The sequence below is a fragment of the Hyla sarda genome, chromosome 8, assembly GCF_029499605.1.
Source record: "Hyla sarda isolate aHylSar1 chromosome 8, aHylSar1.hap1, whole genome shotgun sequence".
Lineage (NCBI taxonomy): Eukaryota > Metazoa > Chordata > Amphibia > Anura > Hylidae > Hyla > Hyla sarda.
Window position 1 is genome coordinate 99,265,966 of NC_079196.1, and position 9,980 is coordinate 99,275,945.

Genomic DNA, 9,980 nt, shown 5'->3' on the forward strand with positions numbered 1-9,980 from the left:
CCTATACCTATTGGAAAAGGGGGGAGGTAACTCTGCCTATACCTATGGGGAAAGGGGGGTGGGTAACTTTGCCTATACCTATGAGAAAAGGGGGAGGGTAACTGCCTATACCTACGGGGAAAGGGGAGGTAACTCTGCCTATACCTATAGGGAAGAGGGGGGGTGGGTAACTCTGCCTATACCTATGGTCAAAGGGGGGGGGTAACTCTGCCTATACCTATGGGGAAGAGGATGGGGGTGTAACTCTGCCTATTACTATGGGGAAGAGGGGGGTTACGCTAACTATACCTATGGGTAAGAGGGGGGAGGGTAATTCTGCCTATACCTATGGGGAAAGGGGCGGGGTGAATTGGCCAATTACTATGGGGAAGAGGGGGGTTACTCTTCCTATACCTATGGGGAAGAGTGGGGGGGGGGGGGGTAACTCTGCCTATACCTATGGGGAAAGGGGGGTAACTCTGCCTATACCTATGGGGAAAGGGGGGGTGGGTAACCCTGCCTATACCTATGGGGAAGAGGAGGGGGGTGTAACTCTGCCTATTACTATGGGGAAGAGGGGAGCGGGTAACTCTGCCTATACCTATGGGGAAAGGGGGGTATCTCTGAGTATTACTATGGGGAAGAGGGGGGTTACTCTGCTTATACCTATGGGAGAGGAGGGGGGTGTAACTCTGCCTATACCTATGGGGAAAGGGGGGGAACTCTGCCTATACCTATGGGGAAAGGGGGGGGGGTAATTCTGCCTATATCTATGGGGAAAGGGGGGGTAGTCTGCCTATACCTATGGGGAAAGGGGGGGTAACTCTGCCTATACCTATGGGGAAAGGGGGGTAACTCTGCCTATACCTATGGGGAAAGGGGGGGGTAACTGCCTATAACTATGGGGAAGAGGGTGGGGTTAGCTCTGCCTATACCAATGGGGAAGAGGGGGGGTAACTCTGCCTATACCTATGAGGTAAGGGGGGTAACTCTGCCTATACCTATGGGGAATGGGGGATAACTCTGCCTATACCTATGGGGAAATGGGGGGGGGGGGTAACTCTGCCTATACCTGTGGGGAAAAGGGGGTTTAACTCTGCCTATACCTATGGGGAATGGAGGGGGCTAACTCTCCCTATGCCTATGGGGAGAGGGGGGGGACTCTGCTGCCTATACCTAAGGAGAAAGGGGGGTTAACTTTGTTCCTATACCTATTGGGAAGGGGGGTTAACTCTGCTGCCTATACAAATTGGGAAGGGTGAGGGGCTATCTCTGCTGCCTATACCATTGGCAAAGGGGGGGGGGTTAACTCTGCTGCCATATCTACAGGAAAGACAAGGGGTTAACTCTGTTGCCTATACCTGCATGAAGGGAGGGGGGGTTAACTCTGTTGCCTATACCTGCAGGGAAGGGGGGGGGGGTTAACACATGGCTGCCTAACTACCTAGCTAGCCCTTTACCTACCTGGCTTGTCACCTACCTACATATCTGGCTTCCTGATCCAACTACCTATTTACCTGGCTACCTACATACCTGCCCTTTTACTGTGCAGGACACCAAGGAGGGAATTATTACAGTTTGTGGGCCTATAGATGGAAAGATTGTATAGAGGAGGGGAGGGCACTGGAAAAATGCAGAGTCTGACATGTTTGTCCTGCAGATATTAAGGGTCTTATCCAGAGGGAGAAGAGAAGGAAAGAGGACGCCGCTGATCAGAAAAGACGTAATTGTGAGTCCCAAAATGTAACTGTAATCGCTTTTATGGTATACACATCCTGTGTACAGCTGTTATCTTCCGCCACATGCCCCTGTATATAATCACTTATGTTGTATACAGATCCTTTATAGTATACTGGTCTGTGTATAGTGGTTTTATTCAGTACAGTAAGGCGGTATTATGCAGTTACTGTGTGGTGGTATATATTTACTCCTTGTATACCAGTATTATTGGTCATAGAAATTTACCTAGGTTAAAGTGTTTCTTACATAAATAAATGTTAGTTTATTGTGTGTGGGATTTGGGTGGAATAGGGACATGATAGAAGATTGATGAGCTGTGGAGCCTAGCAGGGGCCCTTGCCTTTTTTTGGTCCGGGGGCCCCGAGTGTTGTCAGTCTGCCCCTGGTAATGTATGAAGATTATTTCCATATAATTTTGACCACAAAATTAAATTTAAAAAAAATTATATTTACAGTTCAAGTTGCATATTGATATGTAAGCCCCTCTTTGAGATTACCTTAACAATCTCTGACCTATTAAACCTTTAAATCCATGTATAGTTTCTCCTTGTATTTCCTTTGAGGATGCCAGTATTGCCTCCCAGAGTTGCTGTTTTGAGGTGTACCGATGGCCAGTGTCATAGATCTAACGTTAACCCGATAACGACCATGAACGAGTATAGACGTCCAGGTTGGCGGGCGTTCCGGCACCTGGACGTCTATACTCGTCCATTATTCTCGGGGGTTCTGCCCAGTGCACCCACAAGATCGTGGCAGGGACTCGGCTGTATCACACAGCCGGGACCCTGCTGCACTGCCGGGACCAAAGTAAACTTCGGTATCGGCAGTTTTAACCCTTACAGCCGCAATGTTATGACAGAGGGAGGGAGCTCCCTCTGTCTCCTCTGCAGCACCCCGCATCGCGATCGCGGGGTGCTGTGTGTGGCCGCGGCTGGCCGAGGCCTACCGCACTGCTGGGAGTGAAGTTCCACTTCACTCCCGACAGTTTAACCCTTACAGCCGCGGTCAGAAGTGACCACACACTGTAAGGAGTTCTGACAGAGGGAGGGGGCTCCCTCTGTCTCTCCTGCAGCACCCCAGAGCATCGCTGGGTGCTGCTGCATACCTGGGCAGCCGGGGGTCCTACAAAGACCCCCAGGTCTGCCCTGGGTATTGCCTGTAGGACGTGCCAGAGGCATGTCCTGATATGCTGCCTGCTAGTGAAAACTGGCAGGCAGCATATAACTGCAATGCTTTGGAATACTAAGTATTCCAAAGCATTAAAAAGTGTAAAAATAAATAAATAAAATAAAAGTGTAAAAATAAATAAAAATTTAATAAAAGTGTAAAAAAAATATTAAAATACATTTATTAAATTAATCTAATAGAAAATGTGTAGGATCGCATTGGCGGACATCCGCAGCATGTAATATGTCCTACCACGCGGCCAAGGAACCATATATGGCCAAAGCGGGGGTATTTCCGAACATGGGACAAGCAGCTAAATAAAATGTAGGGTGCATTTCTTTCAATATCAGAAGTGATGTACAAAAAATATGCCCCCCAAATGATGCATTTGTGAAAAATTGCAAATTTCGAATTTTTAACACTGACTTTGTAATAATTCCTGCCAAAAAAACTATGGTGTTAAAATACTCACTGTACCCCCTAGCTAACACCTTGCAGCGTCTAGTTTTTAAAATGGGGTCATTTGGGGGGGTGTTCCTATGTTCTATTACCTTTTAATTTCTGCAAACCTTGCATAGCACAAAAAAAAAGATGTACTTTTCAAATTTTCAAAATTTTCAAAATTTCAAGTTAAATTATTAGGCTTCTATCTAATTTAAAATGTTAATTAAAAACAAAAAAATAACGTCAAAATAAAGTAGACATCTGAAAGTATAAGTTTCATAAACTATTTGGTCAGTATGTATAAATATATGCAACCTATTAGTGTTAAAATAGCAAAAGATCTTAATTTTTTGAAAAAATGTCATGATTTTTTGCATTGTAAAAAAAAACTACAAATGATATCGGCTTACTTTTACTATGTACATGAAGGATGACTTGTGACAAAAAAACTATGTCAGAATTATCGTGATTGGCAAAACGTTACTGTCACGATTCGGCTTACGGGTTGTGGATCCGCTGTGTCAGCGAGGGATTGGCGTGGACCGTGCTAGTGGACCCGTTCTAAGAGGCTACTGGTTTTCACCAGAGCCCGCCGCAAAGCGGGATGGTCTTGCTGCGGCAGTAGCAACCAGGTCGTATCCACTAGCAACGGCTCAACCTCGCTGACTGCTGAGAAGGCGTGGGACAGAAGGACAAGGCAGAGGCAAGGTCAGACGTAGCAGAAGGTCGGGGGCAGGCGGCAAGGTTCGTAGTCAGGATGGATAGCAGAAGTTCAGGTACACAGGCTTTGGACACACTAAACGCTTTCACTGGCACAAGGCAACAAGATCCGGCAAGGGAGTGCAAGGGAGGAGATCAGATATAGCCAGGGAGCAGGTGGAAGCCAATTAAGCTAATTGGGCCAGGCACCATCATTGGTGCACTGGCCCTTTAAGTCTCAGAGAGCTGGCGCGCGCGCGCCCTAGAGAGCGGAGCCGCGCGCGCCAGCACATGACAGCAGGGGACCGGGACGGGTAAGTGACCTGGGATGCGATTCGCGAGCGGGCGCGTCCCGCTGTGCGAATCGCATCCCCGACGGCCATGACAGTGCAGCGCTCCCGGTCAGCGGGACTGACCGGGGCGCTGCGGGGAGAGAGACGCCGTGAGCGCTCCGGGGAGGAGCGGGGACCCGGAGCGCTAGGCGTAACAGTACCCCCCCCCTTAGGTCTCCCCTTTTCTTTGTCCGGTAACTGCCTCCCCTGGGATGAGGACACCGGGAAAGAATGGAGGGTTTCCTCAACGGGAGGCAGCACAGCAGGAGTGGGAATGGGGAGGGAGGGCAGAGGGCGAAGCCTGGCACGGGGCAGTGTGACACCAGGACGGGGGCCATGAGGAGGCACAGAGGCTTGCCAGACGGGACTGGGAGGGGGGGAGAGGCACTTCCCATGGCAGGCAGAGTCCCAGTTCTTGATCTCCCCGGTGGTCCAATCAAGGGTGGGGGAATGAAGCCGGAGCCATGGCAGACCGAGGAGGACCTCAGAGGTACAGCCGGGGAGAACGAAGAGCTCAATCCTCTCGAGGTGGGGTCCAATAGACATCAGGAGGGGTTCTGTGTGGAAACGCACGGTGCAGTCCAATCTGGCTCCGTTGACCGCGGAAATGTAGAGCGGCTTGACGAGACGGGTCACCGGGATGCTGAATTTGTTCACAAAGGACTCCAATATAAAATTTCCAGAGGCACCAGAGTCCAAGCAGGCCACGGCTGAGAGGGAGGAGTTGGCTGAAGGAGAAATCCGCACGGGCACCGTGAGACGTGGAGAAGCAGACTTAGAACCAAGAGACGCCACACCCACGTGAGCTGGGTGCGTGCGTGCGTTTCCCAGGCGTGGAGGACGGATAGGGCAATCCACCAAGAAATGCTCGGTACTGGCACAGTACAGACAGAGATTTTCTTCTCTACGGCGATTCCTCTCTTCCTGGGTCAGGCGAGACCGATCCACTTGCATGGCCTCCTCGGCGGGAGGCCCAGGCGTAGACTGCAAAGGATGCTGTGGGAGAGGTGCCCAGAGATCTAAGTCTTTTTCCTGGCGGAGCTCTTGGTGTCGCTCAGAAAAACGCATGTCAATGCGGGTAGCCAAATGGATGAGTTCTTGGAGGTTGGCAGGAATCTCTCGTGCGGCCAGCACATCCTTGATGCGACTGGATAGGCCTTTTTTAAAGGTCGCGCAGAGAGCCTCGTTATTCCAGGATAGTTCAGAAGCAAGAGTACGGAATTGTATGGCGTACTCGCCAACGGAAGAATTACCCTGGACCAGGTTCAGCAAGGCAGTCTCAGCAGAAGAGGCTCGGGCAGTTTCCTCAAAGACACTTCGGACTTCAGCGAAGAAGGACTGGACTGTGGCTGTGGCAGGATCATTGCGGTCCCAGAGCGGTGTGGCCCAAGACAAGGCCTTTCCTGAAAGAAGGCTTACTACGAACGCCACCTTAGACCGTTCTGTAGGAAACAAGTCCGACAACATCTCCATATGCAGGGAACACTGAGACAAAAATCCACGGCAGAGTCTGGAGTCCCCATCAAATTTGTCCGGCAGGGACAAGCGGAGGCTAGGAGCGGCCACTCGCTGCGGAGGAGGTGCAGGAGCTGGCGGAGGAGATGGTTGTTGCTGTAGCAGAGGCAGAAGTTGCTGTAACGTGGCGGTCAACTGCGACAGCTGCTGTCCTTGTTGGGCAATTTGCTGCGATTGCTGAGCGACCACCGTGGTAAGGTCAGCGAGACTTGGCAGCGGCACCTCAGCGGGATCCATGGCCGGATCTACTGTCACGATTCGGCTTCCGGGTTGTGGATCCGCTGTGTCAGCGAGGGATTGGCGTGGACCGTGCTAGTGGACCGGTTCTAAGAGGCTACTGGTTTTCACCAGAGCCCGCCGCAAAGCGGGATGGTCTTGCTGCGGCAGTAGCAACCAGGTCGTATCCACTAGCAACGGCTCAACCTCGCTGACTGCTGAGAAGGCGTGGGACAGAAGGACAAGGCAGAGGCAAGGTCAGACGTAGCAGAAGGTCGGGGGCAGGCGGCAAGGTTCGTAGTCAGGATGGATAGCAGAAGTTCAGGTACACAGGCTTTGGACACACTAAACGCTTTCACTGGCACAAGGCAACAAGATCCGGCAAGGGAGTGCAAGGGAGGAGATCAGATATAGCCAGGGAGCAGGTGGAAGCCAATTAAGCTAATTGGGCCAGGCACCATCATTGGTGCACTGGCCCTTTAAGTCTCAGAGAGCTGGCGCGCGCGCGCCCTAGAGAGCGGAGCCGCGCGCGCCAGCACATGACAGCAGGGGACCGGGACGGGTAAGTGACCTGGGATGCGATTCGCGAGCGGGCGCGTCCCGCTGTGCGAATCGCATCCCCGACGGCCATGACAGTGCAGCGCTCCCGGTCAGCGGGACTGACCGGGGCGCTGCGGGGAGAGAGACGCCGTGAGCGCTCCGGGGAGGAGCGGGGACCCGGAGCGCTAGGCGTAACAGTTACCAGAGTTATTCTCTAATAAAGACAGACATCTCCGATTTGAAAAAACAGGCCTGGTCTTTCAGGGGCGTACAGGTTTATTTGTATTGGTCCTTAAGGGGTTAAGGTTACTTCACAGGTTCAGGAGAGGATAGTAGCCAGACCATGATTTTTTTCCCCTTTTATGCCTATTGCAACCATGCAACATGGTGTTTTTTTTTGTTGCCATATGGGATGGTATGAAAATGATCTTATTTCCAAAGGCACAGTTCTTTTTATACCATGGCAGAAAATGCTCAGTTACGTACTCCACATATTGTTTAGAGGTCATTATGACACCCTCAGGGACAGGGGCGGATCCAGAGTCTAGTCTCGGGAGGGGCACTATCAGAGTATTTTGTGTTGGTGGAGAGAAAATAAGATTTGTTGCTCACGGAACTGTATCATACAGGAATTTGGCATGGAAATTCTGCTGCAGCATAGTCCCGTTGAATTCAACAAGATTCTGCTGCACTGTGTACACAATGGAATTTCCATGCCAGATTATTTTTTTACAGCACGGAAATTCCCATTACTGTATCTGCAGAAACAATGAACCCGTTCAATCTTTCTGCAGACACCGCACAAAATGCATAGCCTTCTAGGAGATGGCTGACCGCACAGAGATTCTCTGTACAGAAATTCTGTAGCGTGAACATGGCCTTAGAATACAAACAGATATATAAATATTACAAAGATCATAAGACATTTTAAGCAGTTTATGTACAATATAATAGAATGTGTACATAAACTAGGCTTTATATAGGACACATGGTCACACACTTAGACTGGAAGAAAGGGGATTTTTCTAAGGCAAAGGAAAATGTTTTTTACACAAAAAACAATAAAGATGTGGAATCCTCTGCCTGCAGATGTGTTTTTTGAGAGAGTCTGAACAGACGTTTAAAGAGCAACTGGATGAATACTTGCAAAAACATAACATTAAAGGGGTACTCCGGGGAACTAAATCCATAGCCCATTCTTTCCCTCTAACCAACCTATGAATTTGTCTAAATATAATTCATTAGCTATATACAACAGTTTTCCTCTTTCAGCTGTCACTTACATGCAGGAAGTGAGAGAAAAATTAATTTTTTAGATCCACGTTGTCTCCTCCGTGAGAGCAGCCCCTCCCATCAAGACAACATCACCTGATCTATGTCTGATTTCTGATTGGGCTAGCACAGACAGGGGTTATTTACTGTAAGAGCATCAAGACTGTGGAACTCTCTTCCAGAGGAGGTGGTCATGGTGAACTCAATAAAAGAGAACAGAACGTTGATCCAGGGATTTATTCTGATGTCATATTTGGAGTTGGGAAGGAATTTATACCTCTAGTAAGAGGGTTTTTTGCCTTCCTCTGTATCAACTCGGTAGGAACTCATTAGGGATATAGGATGAATTTTATGAACTCTGGTCTTTTTTCACACCAATAAAATAGTAATTACAGCCCTGGGAGTATAATACAGAACTATTACTGTCTGGGATCCCTATCTTTCAACCCCTGCCTCAAAACTTTGTATATCCTGTATTCCCATATATATATATTAATGCAACACATTTAGTGTCCCCCCACAATGCCCCATATAAAATGATATCCCCTTATATAAAATATTTTTTCTCAAACTATCCCATATAAACTTTATGAAAAAGAATACACCTCGAAAAGTGTATATATAAATACTTACTTACTGCTCCCCTTGCCCCGCTCCCTCACACCAACCGGTACCTATGGTCCCCCTTTTCTCCCTTATTGAACCACATATCCCCCTGTCATACTAATGGTGCCCCTCAAAGTGCCCCATAATATTGATGACCAACCTTTTCATAGTCTGCTCCGGGTCCCCATGGGCTCCCACTCTCTCAGAGAAAGTAAGATATCATAAAACAGCCCTGTGTTTCCAGCTTCCTCTTCCTTTGCGCTGCTTCACCAGGCTGAGCTTGGGCTCCGTCACTCTGTGACCATCCTGATGCCACATGTCTACACAGCCCATCCCTGCTCGAGGGTTGATGTCACCCGATGTGGCAAAAAAAGGTGTCACCCCATACCCCTTCTTCCCCCAAAGTAATTTTTTAGCCTGTTGTGATGCCCGCGGTGTAGCACGTTGCAGAAAATAATTTCCAGTATAATAATTAAATATATCAACTGTCACAGAATGGGAAGGTGCAGAAGAAATTTTTACCATTTAATACTACAGCTCCCAGAATCACCTAAGCAGTGGTAAGGTTATGCTGGGAGTTGCAGTTTCACTCGTCATAACTGTAGAACTTGCAAGTGACTACAGCTCTGATGGGACATAGTGAGAAGAATACACAATGATATCAGTGATTACAGGTGACGTCTTCTCTTTAGTGAGGACAATACACAATGATATCAGTGACTACAGGTGACGTCTTCTCTATAATCTTTCCTTATCTAATTCAGATGGTACATACCGCCAGGACTTTGTCAGCTAAGTCTTCTTTCTGAAGAAAATGACGCCCAGATGGCTCCTTAATTTGTCAGTGAATTCTGATCCTCTATATGAAAACAATAATTATTATAATAAAGCTAAACACTGTACCTCTGAATATAACACTACCACATACTGCGCTTTCTGAATATAAACCCGCCACACACTGTGCTCTCTGAATATAATACTACCACACACTGCCCTCTCTGAATATATTACTAGCACATACTGCGCTCTCTGAATATAATACTACCACACACTGTGCTCTCTGAATATAAACCCACCACACTGTACCTCTGAATATAATACTACCACACACTGTGTTCTCTGAATATAATGCTACCACACACTGCACTCTCTGAATATATTACTAGCACATACTGCGCTCTCTGAATATAATACTACCACACACTGTGCTCTCTGAATATAAACCCACCACACTGTACCTCTGAATATAATACTACCACACACTGTGTTCTCTGAATATTACTAGCACATACTGCGCTCTCCGAATATAATACTACCACACACTGTGCTCTCTGAATATTACTAGCACATACTGCGCTCTTTGAATATAATACTACCACACACTGTGCTCTCTGAACATTACTAGCACATACCATACTGCGCTCTTTGAATATAATACTACTACACACTGCACCTTCTGAATACAATACTG